General features: G+C 39.2%; 1 protein-coding gene across 8 annotated transcripts in view; it reads right to left on the bottom strand.

Annotated features, from left to right (window-relative positions):
* RNF182 (ring finger protein 182) overlaps positions 1 to 14,860 on the bottom strand; it is a 58,082-nt gene extending 43,222 nt beyond the window's left edge. For 2 of the 8 annotated variants that reach the window (XM_025382825.1, XM_025382819.1), the window contains exon 1: positions 14,286 to 14,625. The gene's annotated coding sequence lies outside the window, so the exon portion shown is untranslated. Of the gene's footprint in view, positions 1 to 13,813; positions 14,080 to 14,285; positions 14,626 to 14,733 lie in introns of those variants that run through there. The other 6 variants (XM_025382821.1, XM_025382820.1, XM_025382823.1 and 3 more) reach the window with 6 other exon arrangements.
* Between the last annotated feature and the right edge of the window lie 11,052 nt (positions 14,861 to 25,912).

Raw genomic sequence — 25,912 nt, 5'->3', positions numbered from 1 at the left:
TGAAATTTTAAAAGATGGCATTTGCAATAACAATAAAAAGAACAAATCTAATGAAAGAAGTACGAGAATACTACAGAGAGAACTTCCAAACATTACTTAGAGAAATTAAAGACAACAAATGGAGAGCTATATTGTGTTCATTGATTAGAAGACTCAATATTACAAAAATGTCAACTCTCCCAAATTGATCTACAGAGTCAATGCAAATTCCGATCAAAATCTATCAGTTGTTTGTGGAAACTGACAGGATGATCCTAAAATCTGTATGTAAATGCCAAACACTAAAAATGGGCTAAAAGAAAATCAAGACAAAAAACAAAACTGAAGAACTTATACTACCTGATATCAGGATTACATCAATGTAAGATGCTTTTTTGTTTTTGTTTTTGTTTTTTTGAGATGGAGTCTTGCTCTTGTCGCCCAGGCTGGAGTGCAGTGATGCAATCTTGGCTCACTATAACCTCTGCCTCCTGGGTTCAAGCAATTCACATGCCTCAGCCACCCAAGTAGCTGGGATTACAGGTGTGAACCACCACACCTGGCTAATTTTTGTATTTTTAGTAGAGACGGGGTTTCACCATGTTGGCCAGGCTGGTCTCAAACTCCTGACCTCAAGTGATCCACCCACCTTGGCCTCCCAAAGTGCTGGGATTATGTATGGCACTTTATTAGACAAATGCATCATAAGGACAAAATACAGAATCCAGACAGAGATTCATAAGCATATGATTACTTATTTTTATGAAAAGGATGCCACTGCAATTTAATGGAGAAGGAATAATCCTTTCAATAAATAATGCTGGGTCAACAAGATATTTACATAGATAAAAATCATTTTGACTCTTACCTCACACCATACACAAAAATCAATTCAAAGGAGTTATAAATCTAAATGTGAAAAGTAAAACAATAAAACTTCTTGGTAGCATAGGAGAATATCTTCATGATCTTGGAGCAGGCAAAAAATTCTTAAGACACAAAAAGCACTAACATTAAAAGAAAATATATATAAATGAGTTCATTAAAATTAAACGCTTCTGATTGAAAAATTATAAGAGTTAAAAGCAAGCTATAATGTGGAAGAATTCCACAACAAATATATCACACAAAGGACTTCTATCTAGAAAATATAAAGAACTCCATAAAAATCAGTAAGAAAAAGATAATCTTTTTTAATGGACAAAAATATTTGAACTGGCATTTCATCAAAGAGGCTATCCAAATGGCTAATAAAACATGAAAAAATGCTCAACATCACTTATTAGGAAAGTACAAACAAAAACTACAGTGAGGTATCATTTTTCATCTGCCACTATGGCAATACAACTATGAGCAAGAATGAGAAACAACTAGAACTTTCATACACTGATGTTGAGAATGTCACTGATATAACCACCTGGACAACTGTTTGGCAAAAGTTTGATAGCAATATCACAGCTAAATCATACATATAACCCATGACCTTTCTACTTCTAAAGAGATGCACAACAGAATTGCTCACATACACATGTATGAGAATGTTTGTAGCAGCACTATTTGTAATAGCTGAAAATGGGAACATCCCAAATGTCTATGAACAGTACGATTTTAAAAAGTGTGCTACAGGCAACAATGAAATACTATACCAAAATGACAGAGACAAAAAACAAACTATTACTACATCCAGCAGCAAGGATGAATATCCCAAATAGTTGGTGAAAGCTATCATACAAACACACATAAAGTACACACTGCCTGATTCCATTTGTATAAAGTTCTAAAACGGGCAAAACTAATCAACAGTGTTAGAATTCAGACTATGGGTCACCTTTGGGGGCAGGTAATAACTGAAAAAAAGGCAAAGGAAGGATTTGGGGGTGATGGTAATCTTCTATTTTTTGATGTGAGTAGGTAGTTACACAGGGGACTCACTTGAAAATGCATGAAAGCTGTATACCCTTATGATTCGTGCACTTTCCTATATGTACGTTAACCTTCAATAACAAGTGTATCTAAAAATAAAAGTAATGCTTCCTATGTCTATACAGGATACATACAACACAAAACAGGTAATGTTGTGATTGTGAAAAGTCTACACGTAACACCATGAGAGATTTTCTAAAACTCAAATCTGATCATTTACTCCCCTGCTTAAAATATTTTACCGTCTTCCTCATCCGGCCTCTGTCTACCTCACCAGCCACATCTCTTACTCCTTTCTCCTCCCCGACCCCACTCCATCCCCTCCCCAGTTCTTTTTACTCTCCAAAAGAAGCCATATCATCTCAAATGGATTCTAAGCTTTTACGATGCCCAGTTCCCTCTTTATAGCTCTTTTACCCACTCTTACCACCCCAAACTGTCCCATATTTGCCTGCTTTCCTGGGTCATCCTTCATCCAGTATAGACATCAATTATTCCCAAATCCCAAATCTTGCTTGGATGCCTCTCTTACAGATCCCACAGGCATCATATATATGCCCTATCATGATACACACTTGTGTAACGACCAGACACTTACCTGTAATTTCTTCTGTTCGTATCAGCAGGGTAGGGCTACACTTGATTTGTTCATCTTTGAGTCATTAGAGCCTAGCACAGTGTTACTTAAGAAATTTCCTACTCTACAATGTGAGATTTTTACAAGAGCTGTCTAAATTTTCCCCTTTTAAAACTGTCTGTGAAAGAAAAATTTATATTTATAGACCAACCACGACCATTTAAATTTACTGCAGATCAAAGAATAACTGAATCTCAACAGAGATATTATCCTGAGTTCTAAAATGCTTTAAGCTTCTCCTAATTATGTGTCCATTTGTCTACATAAAGCTGTTTAAGGATTTCTAACTCTTCCATCATTGTCTATAAAGACAGGGAAAAGGAAAACATTAATTTTTCTATGATGCTAGTTCCTTACTGATATGGTTTGGCTCTGTGTCCCCACCCAAATCTCATGTTGAATTTTAATTCCCAAAGTTGCAGGTGGGGCCTGGTGGTAGGTGATTAGATAAAGAGGCGGTTTCTAATGGTTTAGCACCATACCCATAGTGCTGTCTCGTGACAGAGTTCTCAGGAGATCTGGTTCTTTGAAAGTGTGTGGCACCTCTCCCATCTCTCTTCCTCCTTCCTGCTCTGGCCATGTAAAATGTGCCTCCTTAACCTTCGCCTTGTGCCATGATTGTTAAGTTTCTTGAGGCCTCCCCAGCCATGCTTCCTGCACAGCCTGCAGAACTGTGACTCAATTAAATCTCTTTTCTTCATAAATTACCCACTCTCAAGTAGTTCCTTATAACAACGTGAGAATGGACTAATACACTCACCCACCAAAACTGTATCAACAGCATAGCGCATTTCTAGTACCCCATTATGATAAGTGATGTCTATCTCAAATGAATCATAGCAAGATGTATTATTTTTAAACATCTTTTGTATATATTCAATGTAAGATACATTGCTGAGTAAATTTTCTATCCATACATTATCATGATTAAGAGATCATAACAATTTCAAAAGTTTCAGTGACATCATATGGTTATAACTAATGTGCTATCTTTTGGGATCATCAAATGTTCTGATTTCCTGTGAAAATATCTTCTACTTGTTAATAAGTGGTTTGTAAGTCATTTCACTGTCAGAATCAGAGTGAAGGACTTCCAACTCTAATCTGAACATCTGAATAAAGGCCTTGATATTCTGACTTTAGGAATACTTTCCTGCTAGCTATAGTAATTTATTTGGTCATGATACATACACATATCTTCTATGTGTGAAATATGGAAAATGCTGAATTGACAGTTAAGTCAACATACGGGGACTACATCTGGGAATACTACACTGGGATTACAACTTTAGGCAAAAAAAAAAAAAAAAAAAGACATTGTTTCTGCCCTGTTGGAGCTTACAGTCTACTGAGGATGGTATAAATCTATCACATAAATAAATGTAAAATTAAAATTGTGGTAAATACACCATCTCTCACCTGAACTACTGAAATTGGCTCCTAACAAGTCTCCCTGGTACCAATCTTGTCCCCTTACATCTTCCATGTAGATTCATTCTCTACATGGAATAATATTTCTAAAATGTTAACCAAAGTACTCCCATCTTTCCCGGACCACCTCTACAAAAAGTCCTCCAATGGCTTCCTATTCCACATAGAATAAAACTCAAGTCCTTACCATGAATAACAAAGTCTGGAGCAATCTGGCCACCCCTTTTCTTTCTAACCTCATTTCATATGACTCTCCTGCCTTCTCTCTCTGCCTCAGGGCCTTTGCACTGACTGATTCTGTCTGAAATGCTCTGCTCTTGAGCAGATCTTCTCTTGTCACTCAAATCCCTATTTAAATGTTACCTTACCTTTTAATCTAAGGTACTCATCCACTCATTTGCATTATTTTAATTATCTCAATTTTATTTATCTCTGCTAATATTCTTGTTTATTTGGATTTTGTTTGTCCAGGACAGAAGAATAATGAACAGACTAGAAAAAAGGAGTGCGGCTGCCAGCCAGCATTACGAGCTCATGCTTGGATCACAGTTCAGTCTTCATAATCCTATCTAAATGGCAAACTACCTATGAAGAAACAGAGATGGCATAAGCCTACCCCACTGCACTACCTTTGGAAGTACAACTGTTGTAAACAAATCAAAAAAACATTGTTGGAGAAGTCACTCAGAAAAATAGGCAAAAGTATAGAATATTTGGATCTAATGAAATCACATTAAAATGCCTTTCAAACCAAGAGATGTCATTAAACCGACTAACATAACTGTGAGCAAGGGAAATGAAGAATCCAACAGAATGAAAGAAGATATCTCAAATATTGGTGGGCAAAGCCTAAAGCTGATATAGACAGACAGGCTTGGCCCTCCTGTATAGTCATCATAACAACAAGGGACTCCATAACAATGAGAGACAGGGTGAGGAGTGACTCTGAATCAAGTCTAGGACTATACTATTCAACATGGCAGCCACTAGTCATGTTTGGCTATTGAGCACTTGAAATGTGGCTGGTGCAACTAAGAAGCTGAAATCTACATCGCATTTAATTTCAATTAATTTAAATTTAGAAACTGAACCAATGAAAAATATTTTTCCTGCAAATACAACATTACTCTTTTGGTAAGACCACATTTTTTTTCTTTTTTTTTCTTTTTCCTTTTTTTTTAAGACGGAGTCTCCTCCTGTTGCCCAGGCTGGAGTGCAGTGGTGCAATCTTGGCTCACTGCAACCTCCGCCTCCCAGATTCAGGCGATTCTCCTGCCTCGGCTTCCTGAGTAGTTGAGACTACAGGCACGCGCCACCAGGTCTAGCTAATTTTTGTATTTTTAGTGGAGACGGGGTTTCACCACGTTGGCCAGTCTGGTCTCAAACTCCCAACCTCAGGTGATCTGTCCACTTCAGCCTTCCGAAGTGCTGGGATTACAGGAGTGAGCCACCATGCCCGGCCTCACTTTAATTGCTGAAAATTTACCATCCAAATTGAGATGTTCTCTAAGTGTAAAATGCACACCAGATTCCAAATAGTTTGTGCAAAATGAAAATGTTTAATATCTCATTAATAATTTTTTTATTGATTACATGTTGAAATTATGGTAATTTTGATATATTAGGTTAAATAAAATCTACTACTAAAAATAATTACTTTTTACTTTTTCTTTTTTTTTTAAGGGGCAGAGTCTCGCGCCATACTGGAGTGCAGTGGAATAATCACGGCTCATGGAAACCTGAATTCCTGAGCTCAAGCAATCCTCCTGCATCCTACCTCAGCCTTCAGAGCAGCTGGGACTACACATGCGCACCACTGTGCCCAGCTAATTTTAGCATTTTTTGTAGAGGTGGGAATCTCACTATGTTGCCCAAGCTGGTCTTGAACTCCTGGCCTCAAGTGATCTTCCTGCTTCGGCCTCCAGGTGTGAGTCACGCACCTGGCCAAATCTTACTTTTTAATATCACTACCCATAACTTAGAAGTACATATTGGACAGCACTGGTCTAAGGATTAAAAAACCAACACTATCTGAAAAGAAGAGTTTGGAGTCTCCTATTGTTATGATGACTACACAGGAGGGCCAAGCCTGTCCATCTATGTCATAGGAAGAATTCTCCAGAATGTGTGCCGTCCAGTTGCAGCATTCGAGCCTTAAATGAGTGATCAATAAGCAACCATATTTTAATTAAAAAATGGTCAGACAGCAATTTCAAATCAATATGGGATGGTAAGATAACTAAAGTTCACCTAGAATGGCACCTTCAGTTAGTTTATCTGAGATTATAAACTTCCTTCTAGTGGGTAACTAACTTCCATCTAGAGAAGGTTTAGAATTAAATGTAGAGATGAGGAAAATCAGACTTGTATTATTACTTTTTAGAAAAGCTTAGAAATATGTCTTATATTAATTGGAACAGCCTGTGCACAATTTAAAAGAATCTGACATCAAACTGACAGATGAGCCTTGTGATTCTAGTTCAAAATGTGTAATAGATTTTAGATAAGATTTATTTTGATTGAAATGTTTAGGAGTATTTGACTATGTCTATACAATATTAATTTTGTAAGTGACAAAATATTCAAAGGAACTTCACCTAAGTATTTGGTAAGGTTTTACTTACTTGAGTCATAAATTTGCCCAATAAGCATATGATTTATCTAAATAGAACAATCAATAATTAAAGTAACATGTGCAATTTACAATATTTAAGGTTTGAAATTTAAGTTCATAAATGAGGCTGATAATTTAAGAAATCCAATATGTTCAATTTGAATTAAAGTTTAGTCAAAGAAAAAGTGAAGATGATTGCTCATATTCACCAGATATATAAACAGAGCATTAAGATATGCAAGTTGAACTTAAAGGCCCAAAGAAAATGAGATTTTTGTTTCTACCTGAAATAAATTAAATATTAATTTTCCTTTCTCCACACAAAACTTACCCTTAATAACTATTAAGTACATTAGAAATGTTAATTCATTTAATCCTTACAATCACCAAGTGAAGTAATATTATTGTCTCCGCTTTAAACGTAATTGTCTTAGTTTGTTCAGATTGCTATAACAAAATACCATATGCTGAATGGCTTATAAACAACACAAATTTCTTTATTACTGTTCTGGGAACTGGGAAGTCCAGGATTAAGGTGCTGGCAGATTAGGTATCTGGTAAAAGACCACTTATTGGTTTACAGATGGTGCCTTCTCACTGTGTTCTCACATGGCAGAAGGGGCCAATGATCTCTCTGGGGTCTCTTTTATAAGGGCACTAATACTATTTATGAGGGCTCTACCCTCATGGCCTAATCACCTCACAAAGGCCCTACCTCCTAATATGATCACCTTGGGGGTTAGAATTTCAACATACGAATTTGGAGGGCACATAAGAATGCTGTCCATTGCAGTAATGAAATGAAGGCACAGAGAGATTAAGCAGCTACCTCAAGGTCATATCACTAAAAGGTGGCAGAGCCAGTATTCAAATCCAGGATGTCTGGCTTCTCATATTGGCATTGAACATTAAAAAAAAAAAAAAAAAAAAAAAAAGGTCATAGTGATCTAAATAATTAGATGCTCATAAAAGTGGTTTTATTCCATAGTAGGTCATAGTGATCTAAATAATTAGATGATCATAAAAGTGGTTTTATTCCATAGTATTAAGATTCTAAGTCTCTTATTCCTTTTTTTCCCCCAGGAGTTATCAAGTATGCACCAGGAATTCCAGGAAAACCCCATGCCATGCAGGGGAATGACCCAAATGAAAACATCTTTCCAAGCTTCTAACTTCATCCCTTATACCACGCTCCAGACCTTCAGCATCCTAAAACAAGGAAATCTCCCACTGTAACAAAGAGCATGTTGCTCTGACCCTCAGAGAATTTAGCCTGCGGTATATGACATTTATTGAGTTACTTTTCATTTCATTTCATCCTATACCACTCAGGTAGCCCTTGCCCTTGTTCATTTCCAATCCGGAACACAGTATAAAACAAAACACAAATTCAGGAGACAGAAAATAACTCCATTTAATTTTGTTGGTTTTTTTTCCAAAATTCGACTTGAGGATAGGGGTTCTCTCCCTCCTTCTACTCCAAAAGCCCATCTGAGGGCTGCAGCAATAATTGTAAACAACAATGTCTTTTTCTTGGCTACCTCCAGAGAACTACCTCCTCCTTCTCAGCCATCCATACCTGCCACTCTGAATTTGCTCCACCAGGCAGTCCTCAACTGCCACTCTTTCCAAAGTAACATAATCCCAAAAGCATCTTCACTGCAGCACGAAGGCATTCTTTGTCTGCTGGTAATTAACAACGCAATCATAGTCAAATTCAGATTGTGGTTTATCCACACAAATCATGTTTTTAAATCTACCAACTCTGTACCATCTTGGATAAGCTATTTATTAGCCTTTTATAGATAAGGAAACAAGAATTATGGTGATGATCAAAAGAGACAGCTTGTGTGGAATACTTAATAGCGTACCTGGCACCAAGTAAATGCTTAATAAATAGTAGTTATTACAAAATTTACTATTAAATGAACCTACAGAACTATGTTTACTCACTTGCTTTTATGAACACCTGTCTCTTATTTAGTACTACTTTTCACATAGCTTAAATAAGGCTCCTGAAATTAAAATGCTTACTCATTCTTCTATGGAGACAGTAAGAACATGTGTTATTTCAGAGGAGGGACATGCACAGAGTTCCACTGGGAGAGAGTGAGAAGGGAGTATCACTTAGTCCTTAGCACATGTAAGAGGTAGCCTAGGGAAGAGCAGGTGAGCCCAGATTGAGGATAACCCCATGAGGCAATGCAAATGGATCAACATTTCCAAGATAGATTTACATGTATATAGCACGGCCAATACCACAGAAAATATGTAGTCACCCCTCAATATCTGCAGGGGGGTTGGCTTCAGGACCCCCAAGGATACCAAAATCTGAGGATGCTCAAGTCCCTGGTATAATATGGCATAGTATTTGCATGTAACCTATGTACATCCTGCCATGTACTTTAAATCATCTGTAGATTACTTATAATACCTAATACAATGTAAATATCATGTAAATAGTTCTTAGACTGGGTTTCTTATTTGTATTATTTTTTATCATTGTATTGTTATTTTTTTCCAAATATTTCCAATCCATAATTGATAGAATCTGCAGATATACAAGGCTGACTATATTCTTTAAATATATGAATACAAATAATAAATTAAAGAACAACCACCTTTGGAAAATATCTTTTTCATAAATTATTCTAGTTTCTATGTACAGAAAAAAATACTGGTACATGTCACAATGTGTTATGAAGAAATGCTTCTTGTTTTATGACTTTAGGTTTTAGTTTTAGCAAAAAGAAAATATAAGATGGGGGAGGAAAGCCCAAGCATAATAATTAGTGTCATTATTTCTACACTTAGTAGATATCAGTAAATAGAAAATAAAGCTTGCTGCATTCCTTGACACAAAGCCAGGATTCTGGTATATTTTGTGTACCTTTGGGTTAACATAACAGAAAGAGATCATATCAGTTTCCTCATTCATAAAATGGGGATAATAGTACCTACTTCAAAGGGTTGTTGTGAGGATTAAATGAGTTGGTATTTCTGAAGTGCTTGGAAAAGTGGCCCATAGGGAAGAATTCATAAACGTTTGATTGACAGAGAAGAGCTGGAAGTCAAAATTACTGCAATCAGACTAAACAAGGTCTCAGGAAACCAATATACAGGAAGGAAAAAAGGCCAGAGAAGACCACACAGAAACCTTTTATTGTAGATTTAAAATTCAAGAGTTTTGAGTAAACAACAATTCTTCAGTGTAACTATGCCTGACACATCACATGGTGATCAACTTATGTAAAACACCATGTCTGCCTTGAATGACCATAGCTATAGAAGAGGGAAGATGGTTCACAATAGACTGCTCGGAAACACAACTTCTCACTCAAATACATCAAATATGTTAGCCAAACACACACAGTTTTATTTTATAGTTCCATTGCTATCTTGATTATCTAAATCATGTACCTGACCAATTAGATAACATTACTCATGTGGAAACATTTTATTATTGGGCCTTAATTTGTGGTTTACAATATTTAAAGTGCACTTAAATCACAATTTGAGAGAGTCATGTTTTAGTTAATTGGGAGGAAAAACAGAGGCAAGTGACCAGGACCAGCACCCGCACCTCTTTTGTAGGACTGGCCAGCCTTTGGAAATGGTCACTAGGTAAAGACCTCAGGTAATTTGCTTTAGAGTCTGGACCATAAAGTGTTAAAGAGATTATTAGAGCCATCACTGTCTCCCAGCTTCCAACCCCAGACTCCCTGACCCTGCCCTCCCAACCACCAGCACTGCACCCCCACCCCCGCACCACTTTTGGCCACTACACCCGCAGACTCTCAGTGTGTACTGATCTCTTTAACACCTTTTAACTCACTGCTGCCTCCACCTCCTAGTTCTTTGGTTTTCACTTCAAACGATTGTAAGATAAAGAAGCAAGGATCAAGTTCAAAACATGTATGGAAATAAGCCATCACCTAAGAGGATCCCAAATTCTACTCTCCAACATACAATGTCTATAAATACTCAAAACGCAAAATATAAAGATTATAATGTGTTTTTTTATGCACACTATTTTCTGATCAAATTACACATTAACCAAATCATTTTTAAAATAAGCTCTGGAAATACAAAACGTTTTTTAAAAACATTACAAAATTAACGACTTCTGAAAAAAGGAAGGCTGAAAACAAGACCAAAGGAGAATATCTGGGTATCATACATAAAGAATTACATATAAAATAAATAACCCTAATTGTTGAAAAACAAGTAAGTCCCCAACTATAAGAGGTCAGTTGACTTTCATCAAGCAACACAGAATATATAGAAGGAAACATTTGATAAACATTTGATGACTGATGTCCAAAACCATACTATATAACTGCTACAAACAATTGGCACATAAGGAAAACAATCATTTACCTTGAACTATGTTTATATCACTTAAATTATGTACAATACTGTATAAAAGTATATATTTTCCCCAAGCACTTGTGGCTTACCAGCTTAAGACATCTTATCTTCATTTGAACTGAAAACATGAAAAACGAAACACATGCTCACAAAAGTTTTTCAGCTTCTATCAATCACTATTAATAATCCATGTTACTAAACAGCACATCCTATCACCATGACCATGTGTCTCCTGTGCCTTTTCGCAGTACAGTAGTTCTGATCAATACCCACTGTGCACAGCAGGTCAGTTACCAATATCTTATATTTACAGCATTTTGTCTTGAGGTCTCAGGGTCACATTATTCTCCCCAGGCACAAATCTAAACCTAAGTGTTTTGGTAATGAAGAAATCATTTAAAAACTACCATCCTTCACAAATGTGCTTTTATAAATGCTACGACACATTGCACTACATACTAAATTACCAGCCAGTAATCATGTTATCACAGTGCAACTAGAAATCGCAAGAGAATGTTGACCCAGAAACAGCTAATAAAGGCTTCAGTGGTTTTAGGCTGCCCATGCAGGCTTATGTGGTTACAAACAACTGACTTTCAATGGCACAAATATAATGTTAATCCTAACTTAGGAACATTTGTGGTTCATTTTTTTTTCTTTGGATATGCTTCATAAACTAAATTACAGAATTCTTTCAGGTAGAATACAGCTATGGTGACGATCATCAAGCCATATTTTACAGCTTATACCAAATATTAGGGCCAGTTTTACTTCATAAAATTAAAACTCGGAAGCTAGAAATGCAGGAAAAGTCCCGTGAATCAGCAAGAGTGATGACTAGTATTTTACACCTGGGGATATGCAGCGCTGTTGCCTGCTTCCACCAGGTGGCTACACCATGGACACAAAGCACATTTTCTGTTTGCATTTTCTAAGGACATATTGCAGATATCATAGTATTTTTTGTTTCATTATCTGGTTATGCACATACCTCAGAACACTAGTAACACATATAATCATGCCAGATTATTGTTTTCCACTGCACTGACACAAGCTTCATTTCATGCTTCAGAGCTCTTATAACTACAACCAAGCAGTGCATGCAATACGTGATTGTTGATTTCTGTATACTGACTTTATATTTTGGCAGAAAATGATGCAGTTTTGAAGAAGCCAAACTATACTGAATGTTGTGCTTGCGTGAGCTAGCAGGAAAGGCAAAGTACCAGTTCTTACTGTGCTAAATTCACCATGGATATCTCCATTCTTCGTCACTCAGATTAACGGCCTCAACATAAATGTTGAGGCTAGAATTCACAGTGTGGGTTTCATCTGGCTGAAAGCATGGACCAAGTCCTTTAACTTGAATGCTCATTTTGCTAACAAAGATCTGAATAAAGCTGTTTTCTTGGTCCCTTAGGAAAAACACACACATACACACACACACACACACACAAATAATTTATTTTTAGTACAAAACATAAAGCTACATTCTCTGTCTATATAATGTGCCTAGGCTTCAATATCCTGTTTGCTGTTCACGTTTAAGTGAGAAAATACTTATTTTTCTCTCCTGTTTATCTTCTCAAAACAGATCTACTTCGTTTTAATCAATGTACCATTTCATTACCGTCATGAAAGAGTATTTAGCAGAGCATATGTGAATCTTCCACAGGTAAAATTCAGTTTAAAAACAAGCCCAATTGTGAAATAACCTGCAAACTGTTATTGCAACTTCAATCCTTTAGTTTCCAATACAATCTTCTAATGAAGCGACATTACTTAAAGTTGCTGGCAAATATGAACAGACTGAGAAACCTAGTAATCAGCAGGCTAACAGGTGTTGAAATCCCAAAAGAAGGAAGAGGAATATTAGATAATCACTCTTTGCCTGACACTTCAAATAGCTGTAATATCCAGAATTCCAATCAACTTAACTGCAATTCAAAATGATCACTGGTACTGTTTGTTTTCATTAATTACTTTTTAGCAAAAATATAACTTCTTGCATTCCATATAGAGTTCTTTAACTGACCTATTCCAACTTATACATTATTTTACTAAGTTGGATATACAATTTTATATGTTAGATAATTTTCCAGTTATCAATATGACATCTCATATTAAATATGATTTAAAACAGATCTTATTAACATATATACAAGTTCCTTCTGAATTGATCAACTGTATTTCTGAAAATGTATGTTTTCTTTCATATTACTACATGTAAGATGATGTCTAAGTACCAAAAAAATAAGTCTTCACAGTCACAATTTAAATCTGTGTTTCGCGTCTGCAACAAACTAATTATCACGAAATGATTGTAAGGCTTGGGGCCACTGAGAAAGGGCAGGGGTACCTTTAATATATCCAGTGCCCCAATGGCAACCGCATCGTGGTCCTTATCATCACACTCATAAACACCGAGGCAAACACCGCTCAGCTACCTGCCTCCATAGGTGCTTTGGATTGCCTCCCTACACATAAAAAAACACATGGCACTTCCCAGTTCCTTACAGCATGAACACAATACCTTCCAGAAACAAAAGCAATGACCTGGGTGCCAAGTATCTCCTCGACAAAGTATCGGTACAGCTCTACACTCTGGTCTCGCCAGCCGGGGAAACTCGGGCTACCCTTACTATCTAGTTATAGGTGCAACTGCACCGTCCAAAGAAAAAGGTCTTTCGATTCAATATCCAAACGAACTTCAGAAGTCCCCTCAAAATTCTTCAGCCACAGGCATAAAAATGGGCTCGCTTTTCAGAGATTTGTAAAAATCTTTCGCTTGTCCCTCCATGCCCTCCTCCAAGAGAATACCATGAAACACGAAAATCCAAAGGTAAATATTTTCATACCTTTTTTTCCCCTAAAAGCCTCGATGGCACGCCAAGAAGGAAAAACAACAACAACAACAACAGAGGGGCAGCTCCCTGAGCAGGTGCAGCCCGCGCGGGCGCTCCGGAACCGCCCTCCGCCGCGCAGCCCCTCAAGTTGGTGCCAGGACGGCGGCCTCCGCGGTGCCCAGAGGGAGACTCCGCGCACCGGCCCCGGCGCCGCTCGGCCTGAAGTTTGCCGCCCCCTCTCCTCGGCGCGCTCAGGCGGCCCGGCGCGGTCCAGGACTGCGGGGCTGGCGACTGCCCCGGCGTGGGGGAGGCCGCGGCGGCAGCGGCGTCGGGGGCGGCCGCCGGCCGTTTCCTCGGTGGGGACGCGCCCCCGGGGACTCGGGCGCAGCTAGATGCGGGCACCCCTCCCTCCGCGCGCCAGGCGTGCCCCACCCCACTCGGCGTCCAACCGACCCCTCCCCGGCCGCGGGCGCGCTCGCCTTACCTGGCCGGCGGCGGCCCAGGGCCCGGGAGCCGCTCCGGCTGCGGCGGCTCTTGGGAGGGGAGGGAGGTTCCCGCGGAGGAGGAGCTCGCGCGAGGAGCTAGCGGGCTGGCGGGCGGGCTGCTTTGTCTCCACTGCGCGGAGCCGCCGACCCTGCGTCACCATGGCAACCGCCGGGGCCCCCCCCAGCTCTTCCCCTCAGCAGTCCGGGTATTCGGAGGGGACAAGGACCCCCGATGGGCCGCCACCAACACAAACACGCCCCTCTCTCAGTCTCCCTCACACACCGCCTGTTTCTCCCCAGCGAGAGCGGAAGGCTAAAGCGGAGCGAGCCCAGGGCCAAGTGGTATTCGCATCCTAGTAGGCACTCCTTTGCTTTCCCACACTGGACATTCCAACTGCCGTCGCACCACCATCCCCCCACACACACCCTCCACCACCACCACCACACCTTTCTCCTGTGGAGCTGTACCCTCAAAATGGAAATTAACTTAAGGAAGGAGAAAGAGCAAGGCAAAGTGATGAAGTGTTGAGCAACTGTGACTCGGTGCTCCTGTTGCAACTGCCGCAGCATGCACGGAGCTGCCAAGGGACGCCGTGCCGCCTTCTCCCTCTCCCCCTCCTCCTCCTCCCTCTTTTACCAAGCTTTGCCTCTGCTGGATCTGGTCTCACTCCACCCAAACCGTGTATCTGTCTTGTTGAGGGCTCCTGTAGGAGAGAGGGGAAAGGGGGCTTTATCTCTGATGTAAACACAGGATACACTTGTAACCTCACAAGCTCAAACATAACTTTCAGGCTGCAGTATGGATCTCAGCTGCAGCCACAATGCGCAGCTACTGGCCGTGACTGCCTAAGCATCTACCATGAACCCTGAGTGACTCTGTGCCAAGGACCGGTCACGTACTGCAGGCCATGGCACTCAGGAGCAGAGAAAAGAAAGCTAACTTTTTCCCCTCCTGAGGAAATTCTTAGGGAGAGGAAAAGTACTAGCAGACCCTTGGTCATGCTTCCTCTAAAGGACGAGCTAGAGGACAGCCTCCATGGGGGGAGTGAGTCATCCCCTCCATACTGTTTTCTTGAAAGATCCGTTGCTGAATCCAAAAGCTACAGTGTCTTTCTTTAAACCCTGGGGAACATGACATTTATTTTTTGGCTTTCGTGAATCACCAAAGGAATGTCAATAACTTATAATACAATCCACGGTAGCTGATGTTTTCTGGGTTTCCTACTTATCTGAGAAGTCACAAAGCAGAACAATGTGATTGCCATTTGAAAGTACACATATATTAACTAATGAAAAGATAAGATCTATTTCATGGTGGAAAAAGAAAACAGTTTATTCCTCGGAGAGACTGGCCACTTTCTTGTAATGGGAATATTCTGAATGAAGTCAAAAATATTCCAGATGAAGTCAAAAGACAAGCCTTTTTGGCAGGCCCTTAAGCATTTGGCAATACCTGCCGAAATTCAAAATGCACATACATTTCTCCCAGCTATCTCAACTCTAGAGATCTGTCATACAGAAACACACAGATGTGTAACGATAGATATAAAAGGATATGCATTGCAAAAGTTTTGTAATAGTAAACGTTTGAAGCAACTGATATGACCATCAATCGTGATATGGTTAAATATTGTAGCACATTCATACCATGTAATACTATGCATCCATTAATAAGAATAATATATATAAAATTCATAGATATTGATTTCTTATTAAATGGAAAAGGGGGACTCAGAACAGTATGTGTGGGTGATCCCATTCTGTACAAAAGAAAAAAACTAGATAGATAGAAACGGAACAAAAACATAGAGATAAAGGTTTATAAGAATGCCTACCTAATTGCTACCGGTGGTAACCTGTTAACTACAAAAAAAATTGAAGGGATAGTTACCTGTTACGATGCACAATTTGGTACACATATTTGGTTGGTTTGGCTTTTTTAAATGAGCATTTATTAGTAATTTATCAATGAAGAATCAAAAACAAAGAGCTTTAATAAATGTTTGTTGACCTATATGCACATTACTGCCTGATCAAAAACTGAATACGGAACAGGGAGGGACCATTAACTTGGCCATCCCTGCCCTCAGCTGAAGGCTTGGAAAAGTCCACATTGCGTCCGCACTTAGAGAATTGCTTAGTGACCTGGTCCTGCCTTATTCTGTGAGACATTCTTCCAGACATTCACTTTTCCAAAAGAGGTTTCGCTTTATCTTAAGATCTGCTTCCATTCTCCCTCTTGGAGAAAATTAAAAGACTTGTCAAGAAACCATCTTAAAATGTGCCACCTTACTTACCAGGGGATATCATTTGAATAGGTTAAGTGGCAGCTTTTAGTCTATTTAGCCAAACTGAAAATGAAGGTACTAAAGCTTAAAAATTAATGTATGAATACATAACTAGTCTTTCTTATTCTCACCATTTTTGAAATGAGGTTAAAATAATGAATTTGCTTTCCTAAAAAGATCTAGAGCTACACAGTCTAATTCAGTAACTGCTAGCCACATATGAATTAGCTACTGAATTGACATGTTCAGTAAGTGCAAAATACACACCAAATTTTAAAGACTTGGAACAATAACTTTAAAAAAATAATATGGTATTAATAGTATTTATATTGGTTACTTGTTAAAATATATTTTGAATTTATTGAGTTAAATAAAATATGTTATTAAAATCACTAACATTTGTTCCTTTTCACTTTTTTAACATGATTATTAGAAATTTTTAAATTATATATGTTGACATTTTGGACAGCTCTGTTTTAGAATTAGTGTTTATAGCAAAATATCATTAAGAAATCTAAAGTTAGCTATTCTTCTTAACCTTCAGTGAAAATGTAATTACCTCATTAATGCTCCCCAACTCATAAATATGCCACAGTATGGCAATTTCTGTTAAATAATTTCAACTTATTAGAATACTATTATATGCAAGCATTAGCTTATGCGTTTATATTTTAGAAAGATTTTAGCACAGACACTAAAGTTGGATTACCTGGACCTGAATCCCAGCTCTGTTTATCAACTACATGACCTCAGCAAGCAATTTAATACATCTGTTCCTCAGTTTCCTTACCTATAAAATAGGGATTATAATAGTATAATAGTACTTACCTCCTTGAGTTGTAAAAAGTAGATGCCTGATTGTGTACAATGCTGAATAAATGTTAACTATTATTACTTTTATTATTATACTTTGCTGGGTCTCTCACTTTTTTTTTTTTTTTTTTTTTTGAGACGGAGTCACACTCTGTTGCCTAGGCTGGAGTGCAGTGGCATGATCTCAGCTCACTGCAACCTCCGCCTCCTGGTTCAAGCAATTCTCCTGTCTCAGCCTCCTGAGTAGCTGGGACTACAGGCGCGTGCCACCATGCCCAGCTAATTTTTTGTATTTTTAGTGGAAATGGGATTTCACCATGTTAGCCAGGATGGTCTCAATCTCCTGACCTCATGATCGGCCCGCCTCGGTCTCCCAAAGTGCTGGAGTGAGCCACTGTGCCTGGCCAGCTCTCTCACTTATTCTATTAACCTTCAATTCAAGTTAGTCTATATATGTATATATAAATCTATATATATTCATCTATATATATAGATAAATCTCTCATCTTCCTTTAAATGGTCTGATTGGAACTGTAACTGAGACATCAAAAGTTCATTCTCTTTACCCTTGAACTAACTGTAAAGTTATCAAAATTAAAGAGATATTTTGATTCAAGTTAGTAAAATAAACCAGAAATTTCAATAACCAGATCAGCATCTATAATAATTTCATTTTGATAAATATTAAATTTTTTAGGTTTAACAAAATGCAGCAAATGTTATCAAGTGGTTTAAAGTCAGTTTATTGTAGTCAAATTTCTAATATTTAAAGTAAATAATACATCCCTACTAAAACATTTGTATAAAAATTTTCCTATTCCCTAACTTGAAATTTGTCTATCCAAATCCTTATTTTTTCCTCAATTATACATCATAATCATAACTGGCATTTATTGCACACTGTGTCCAAGGTTGCACAGTTATTTAGTAGCAGAATTACCAGACTATTAACCACTACATCCTACAGCTTCAACAAAGGGGAAAAGAACATTTCTTAACCTTTACTTCTTGACACAATCAGACACTAAAAGGAAAAGCAACTATCCTAAGAAATATCTTAAAATTATTTAAGAGCTTGAGATCAATTATCTTATCCCACTAAGTCATGCATTTTGGAATAAGCAGAAGGAAAATGCAAGCTTTGATGTTTGCTCATTACTATCTCATTAAGCAACAACTCCTTCAACCCCTGCCTTCTGGCCATGTTCTGACATTGTTTAATGAGGTGATATCAATACATTCAAAACACATTTAAAAATACTTGTTTATGTCTTAGATTTTTTGTTAAAATACTTGTTTATGTCTTAAAATTAGTTTTCTTCATGGATAGCTTTTGAATTTGACTGGAAAAACCTAGCCCCAGCCATTTAGAAGGGTTGAAAAAGAAAAATACATCTCAGCTGAGTCTATAGAAGCCAGAAACTTAGAACTCACAATTTCCTATCTTCCCAATAGCCACCCTTAGGGCACTGGGCAAATCTGTTCTAAAAGGCAAATATTGACTAAGATATGCCTGTAAGTAGAGAAAAATGTACTTTTTAATACACTGCTCCTAAGTGGTTTGAACATCCTTGTTCCAAGGAGTTATGTTGGTCCCTCAAATTCAACAACCTGTGGCCATAGTGGGGAGTTTAAATCAAATTTTTTTCAAAGGCTCCAAGGGGTGCCCAATTAACCTTCTCAATTCCTTAATCATAGGTGAATCTCTTCGAGAAATTAAAGATTCAGCCAAATGACAAGAATTCTACCCAACTTGAAATGAGTTCTGTGTATGATGCCTTGGTTTACAAAGACTATGGTCTACCCTACTGGCTTTAGCAATAAAGAAATTAAAGAACACCCAGCTTTCTTATCAATGCCAAACAGTCCCATAATTGCTGATAGAAGCAAAGGAGACTATCTTCTCTTTTCAGTCCATTCCACAGAGATAAGATAAATTTTGAAATATCCTTGCTACTAAACCAAGCATTGTGAAAAATTTTGTCAATAATTGATAGTGGTGATACATTTAACCACCAAACTATCTGGCACATCAGTAATTGCCACTGATTGCAGAAGTGTATCCTCTGAGAATCTTGGAAAATATAGCCAAAAGTAAATGGGATTGAGAAGCACTGTCTTACTCATCATTTCTTATGCCCTTGTGTTTGTTGTATAGGTCATTTAAAAATATATATGTTATTAACAAAGGGGAAAACGGCATGGAAACAGAGAGTTAAAAAACTGCAGGTCATCAAATTTTAGCAAAAGAAAAGAAAAGAAAGCAACTAATACATTGCAGCTCTCTGCCAAGAGCTCTCTACAGAGAGATCCAACATAATATCTCAACTGAACGTATAATTTGATATTGATAAGATCAGATGAAAGTAAACTTTTTATGTACTTTAACCTGATTTTAAGTAAATTTTGTTTTAAATAAATTAACTTTTGGCTATCTTGAAAAATGTTGTATTTAGAGAGTTAGTGTAAAGATATCATTTCTTTTCTTGGGTCATTAAGTAGAGACATCTGTTTTCACGGCCCCTCCACATCCCATCTTCCCCACACTCACAGTTTATCTCATCTCAGTGGCAAAAATGTGTCAGAATATAACCTAGTTCCAATAGTATCTGTTTTAAATTTCATTATCTGTTTACTCATTTATTGATCTCTGACACAGCTGCAAATTAGCTCTTAGCAGAATGGAAATGATTTGTTTCTAGTTTCCTCATCTATAAAATGAGGGTGGTGAGGTCTGTTCTTATCTCCAGGAAAGAATTAGATCGTTCAGTAAAGCTCACTGATCAAAGGCTCTTTGAGACTAATGTTGCAATACTATTAGAGTGAGAGGGTTATCAAAGGAAATTTGTATATGGTACACATCATCATTATAATAGTAAAACTATTTTAAAGGTCCTCTTTGTGACTAGATCTTTTGAACATTATAAATGAAGAAGTCTGCACCATCAAAGGCAAGCCAAGGGTGTTGTGACCAGACAGGCTCTTCATGGATGAGGTACTCAGTATGTCAAGGGAAAGATGCAACACAGCATTTTCCACTGACACCTGGCCACCCAGCTGAGAATGTACCTTGCTTTGCTGGATAGCTACAGATCACAGGAAATACCCAGACACAGGCTTATAAACTGCAGCCAGATGTGGCAGATTAGGCCAGAGTGAAGATCTGGAACAAGCTCCGCTCACTGGGGTGGGGTGGATCTAGAAAGGGGGAGAGTAGAGTTGCCAGATGAAATACAATTCATGCAATATTTGGAACATAAAGACACTAAACCATCTATTCTTTGTGTTTATCTGAAATTCAAATCTAACTGGGCATCCTGTATTATTATTTGCTAAATCAACTAACCCTTGACAGGGAGCTCAGCGAAGATTTTAATATTTGTAGATGTGGCTCCTAGGAAGATCCTATTCTAGTGAGCAGAACCAGATCAACACAATATTAGTCAATGGCCAATAAGAGATAAGCAGTCAGCAAAGTAAGTAGGGAGGCTGAGGGAGAGGAAGAGCAAGTTATTAGAAATGGCACAAGATTAAGGTCACATTAACCAAAGCAAACTGACAGTGAGGCCCAAAACAATAGGCTCAAGGGGTGGCCTCTGCCCCTGTACCATTCACAAAACCAAACCCTCCCATCAGAGACACCTCACTTCTATTTCCCTGGAGATGTATCAGATTGCCCAACAAGGAGGTAGAGTCTAAGAAATTCACCCCAAATATGCACCACCACCATGAATGCCACCTTCCCCCTAATTAATGGTTTAAAGACCACTCTATTTTATGGAGAGTGGATTTGTGGGGAGCAAGATGAAGTCAAGAAGACCCATGAGCAGAATAGTTCAGGAGGTTAGGTAAAAGAAAATAGTGGATGGGACGGGGTCAAGGTGTGTAGCGGTGGAGGCAGAGAGAGGTAAAAACTCTAAAGAAGCATTTTGAAGGAAGAACAGAGAGGACTCAGTAAGGGGCCTCCTCCAAGACATAAGGGAGAGGAAAGTGCCAAGAATCTCCCACAGGTTTCTGGCCTTCCATGAAGGATTCTGTGTTATGGGAGAAAGGCTGAGCCAATTTGATGATCTTTCCTGAAAGAAGAGACTGGGATCAGTTGGTAGAAGTGGATATAGCTGAGATGTCATGATACATGACTAAGACTAACCGCTGTACTGATCCCTGGGTAGGGGGAAGATAAGCAACTGCAAAGAGAAACAGAGAGGCCGAGGCAGGTGGATCTCCTGAGGTCAGGAGTTCGAGACCAGCCTGACCAACATCGTGAAACCCCATCTCCACTAAAAATACAAAAATTAGCTGAGCGTGGTGGCACATGCCTGTAATCCCAGCTACTCAGGAGACTGAGGCAGGAGAATCGCTTGAACCCGGGAGGCAGAGGTTGCAGTGTACCAAGATCATGCCATTGTACTCCAGCCTGGGCAACAAGAGTGAAACTCTGTCTCAAAAAAAAGAGAGAAACAGAGACAAGAGCTTTGTGGCTCCTATGAGTCACAAAGGGTAGCCTTTCTTTCCTTCTGGTCTTGGAACTCATCAAATGCATTCCTTTCTGGGCCCTCTGCCCTTCTGTTCGTTCCCCAGCCTGGAATGCTTTTCCTCCCAGCTTCTCACAAGACTGTCTCACAAGACTTGTGCCTCTCAGCTCTCAGCTTTCCACTCAAATGTTACCTACTCAAAGAGAACTTCCCTGACAACCTAATCTGAAATAGTCCTTAGTTTCTCATTATCACATTGCCCTCTTTTATTGTTTTCAAAATATTTACCATTTTCTGACATTGTCATGATGCTCACATGTGTATTGTCCTTCTCTGCCACCACACCCTCTAGAATGTGAGTCCAAGGGGACTTGCCTGTTTTTTTCATGCTGACAACTCAGCTTCTAGAACAGTACCAGGTACAATGATCACTCAGTAAACACCTGACGAAGGGCAAACAGACAGCTTCCCAGTGCCCGGTTCTAGTTCACAGGGAGCCAGCTTTCATTTCTTTCCTGCCCTCGGATGCTATAAAATAGCCATGTCCTTAAAATAACTTTTTTAAAAAATATCCTTTGAGTGGCTTCTTTTTCATACCAACAAAAGGGCTGAACCAGAACACACATAGGAGTCTAAGCGAGCAGAAGGGCTGGATGAAGGCCAGGGAATGTGTCAACTAGGTCAGCCTCTAATACCTCTAATAAGAAGAGCTATAGGTTTGTAAATGTTAGAACAGGTATGTCAAGAGAAGGAAAATCCATCATGTGAGATGCTAACTTACTACCTGTTGATGGACATTGGCCAATTCAAAGATTTTATTTCTTCATGCAATATTATGTGCTGCCTTCCTTCTTCCTTCTCTGTACGATCTCTGGGCTGGGCCAGAGATCCAGAGATGAATAACGGGTGGCCCCAGCCCTGAGGAAAGGCTGTCTGCAGATAAGGAAAGGGTGACAGTTAATAACAGCCTAGGTGGTATGTGCTATGTAACCATTGAAGATCATGCTTGGGGCCCTGCAGGGTATTAAGAAGGTAATGTTGGCACTGGCCTCTGAGGCAACAGAAGAAGGGAGGTCATTCCAGGTAGAGGAAGCAACAAATGCAAGGCGTGGAGACACTGAGCCAGCATATCAAGTTCTGAGGCTCAATTCCACAGGGACAGAATTCAGGGTGTTCATGGGCTGATGGCAGGAAATGACACCAGGCCAGTAGCAAGGTCCCAGATTGTATGGACCTGTGTGCAGAAAACTCATTTTCTTTAGTAACATTAAAATCCAGAATAGTAAAATCTAACCCTGGAAAAATGCTTTCCTGGTTACCAAGACCTCACTGGTGACCAGAATATGGCACTGCTTCTTCCCAGATTTTACCTCCCCTTGGAACTCTCAATGCTTATGCTGTCATTCTTGGGCTGGCCTGAGGGTTCCCTTGTCCTGTGCACTGAGGAGCTGGGACTTTATCTGTTAGTGACCACACATATGCACACACCCTTTCTTGCAGGCTCTTTGGCATTATTTATGAAACTGCATTCAAATGAGTTTAGCAAATTTAAAAGCCCAATGTGATTAATAATGAAGTATATTGGAAGTTAACAGGCCTGTTGGTTTCGGTCCTGGTTTCCATGGACAGTTTCAGTCCTGGTTTCCATGGACAGATATACAGTGTCGCCAAGACCAGCACCATTGTTAGCCTCATCAATGACAGCTTGCCAGAGACAGGCAGGGGGCCAGGAATCCCCCAAAGCTGCCTGTTGATTTGGCTGATGGAGACCTTAGACTCACAAGGGGCTTCAGTTAACTTATTTAACAGAAAAGACATTCACTAGAACTGTTGGATTTTAATGAAAACAAATCTTTAGTCTGGAAGGGTACCCTGTTCTTTCAGAAACTCACACTACAGATGCAAGCTGGGGTGAAACTTCTCTCCTGGCTCTAGCCATTTGCTGCATTCTATCAACTCCATATTCAGGTTTCAGATTGACCTTCCTACTCCCTTTCATTTCCACTATCCTGGTAAGGACTTTCTGTATTTTATCTGAAATATCCTAATAGTTTCTTAACTGGTCATGTGGTCTTCCATCTCTCCCATCTTTGGTCATCCCACTCTTTGCTGCTGGCTTAACCTTCACATAGCTTTGAACATGTCATGCCTTGCCCCTAAATACTCCATGACTCCCCATTGCCTACAGAACGACAATCTTACCCAACTCTTTTGCTGTCTCCGTTTTTCCCATTGTAACACCCATTATATTGTCTTCATGCCCTGCCTAAACTAAGATACAGTATTCTTCTGTAACAACATGTTCATTCAGCTTTGGAGTGCCCTTTTCCTCCCACTCTCCCAGGTTCAAATAGTACCCACCCTTCAATGCTCACTTCAAATGCCCTCACTGGCAGGAAACAATCTCTCATTCTTTGGGTGGGATGGATTCTGTCTCATCTATCATCACCTGTAGCATATAACCTTGTATCTCTCTTGCAGAGCTTACAACCTTACATTTTTTTGCTCAAGTGGCATTTGCATACGTCAAGAACAAAAGTTTGGTGCCTTATCTTTGAATCCCACGTAGCCCCTAGTGTGGCGTCTTGCCCTCCCTTGGTAGTTATTTTGCTGAATTAACGAGTTACGTATTTTGTTCGACATAGAATTCCCACCCCAGGTGTAACTTCCATCAGGGGTCACTGCTGTGGCATTATGTTTAGCTGACCAGTGAACGTGCACATCAAAGGTTTGTTTTGTCTTTCTATTTTGTATGGGAAGTGGTGGTTGGTTGTTTGGGGTTTTGTTTGTTTTGGGGTTAAGGCAAACTGAAGAGATGCCAGTTTGTAAAATGTGGCCTGGAAATTAACTTGCCTCATTGCTCCGAAAGCACTCTTATTGGCACAAAAGCACAGCTTTGGAATTGCAGTCTGAGCTTCCTTTCCCCAGTCCCTAATTACTCATGGGTGCTTCTTTTGTGGGAAGGTCTTTTTCCTTTCTTGGACTTTTGCCCTGTTTAACAGCCCTGAACACCCTAGTACTGGAGACACATTTGTTTTCATCAGCTTTTACTCCAAAAGGATTTTACAGGATCAATTTGCTTAAGCAAACTTTTAATTTGGTTTTGTTTTTCTCTTCAGGGACTTTATTTGTAAAACTGTAATGCACGTGCACAAAATCAGATGACTAAGATGATTGAAGTGCTGGGGAGAAGAAAGCCAGCTCACCTCAGGGGACGTGGGGACAAACTCACTGCATACACCTCAGATGGATGCACTGGTTGTTTTCACGCTTGTGGCAGCAAATGTTAAATTATTAAAGTTCTCCTGTCAGGTAGGATGCTTTTAACTATGAGGAGGGAAATAACTGAATAAAAGCAGTCCAAATGATAGGTGTTTATTTCACAAAACAAGACATCCAGAGGTAGGCGATTCCAGCAGCTCATGGTGTCAGCAAAGGCTGGGCTTTTGTGATCTCTGCTCTGTTTACCCAGTTGGTTGGCAGGAGCTTCCCTTACGAGAACAAAATGGCTGGCATGGCTGCGAACTTCATGTCTTCACACAAATACATCCAAACAGAAGGAAATGGAAGGTGACAAATGCATTTCTCATCCTCCTACTCCCTTTAATCAGGGAGCAACATTTTTCCCAGAAACCCTCAGTGGCTGAAGTCTCAATATATTGAATGGGGTCACGTGCTCATCCCTGAGCCAATCATAGTCAAAGGGAATTTCTGAAACTGTGATTGGCATGGGCCAATCAAATCATTCCCTGGGGCTGGACACACTGGCAGGTTAAAAAAAAAAAAAGGACTTCTAAGAGTATGAAAAAGAAACGGTTGTTGAGCAACACCTGCCAAATGCTTGCTACTGCTCTCCATCTAGTTCAATGCCAAGGTTCTTATAAACAGTAAATCAGCACTTTTGTGAGCGAATGAAGAATTTCCTATGTAAATGAATCCAAACCCAGTCATATAACAATAATAACCTACATTGGTATCATCATCATCATCATCATCATCATCATCATCATCAACAGGGATCATGATGAAAGGTTGAATGTAAAAGACCAG

The sequence above is a fragment of the Theropithecus gelada genome, chromosome 4 (assembly GCF_003255815.1).
Source record: "Theropithecus gelada isolate Dixy chromosome 4, Tgel_1.0, whole genome shotgun sequence".
Classification (NCBI taxonomy): Eukaryota; Metazoa; Chordata; class Mammalia; order Primates; family Cercopithecidae; genus Theropithecus; species Theropithecus gelada.
Note: the sequence above shows the minus strand (reverse complement) of the source record. Positions and strands in the feature narration are given on the sequence as shown.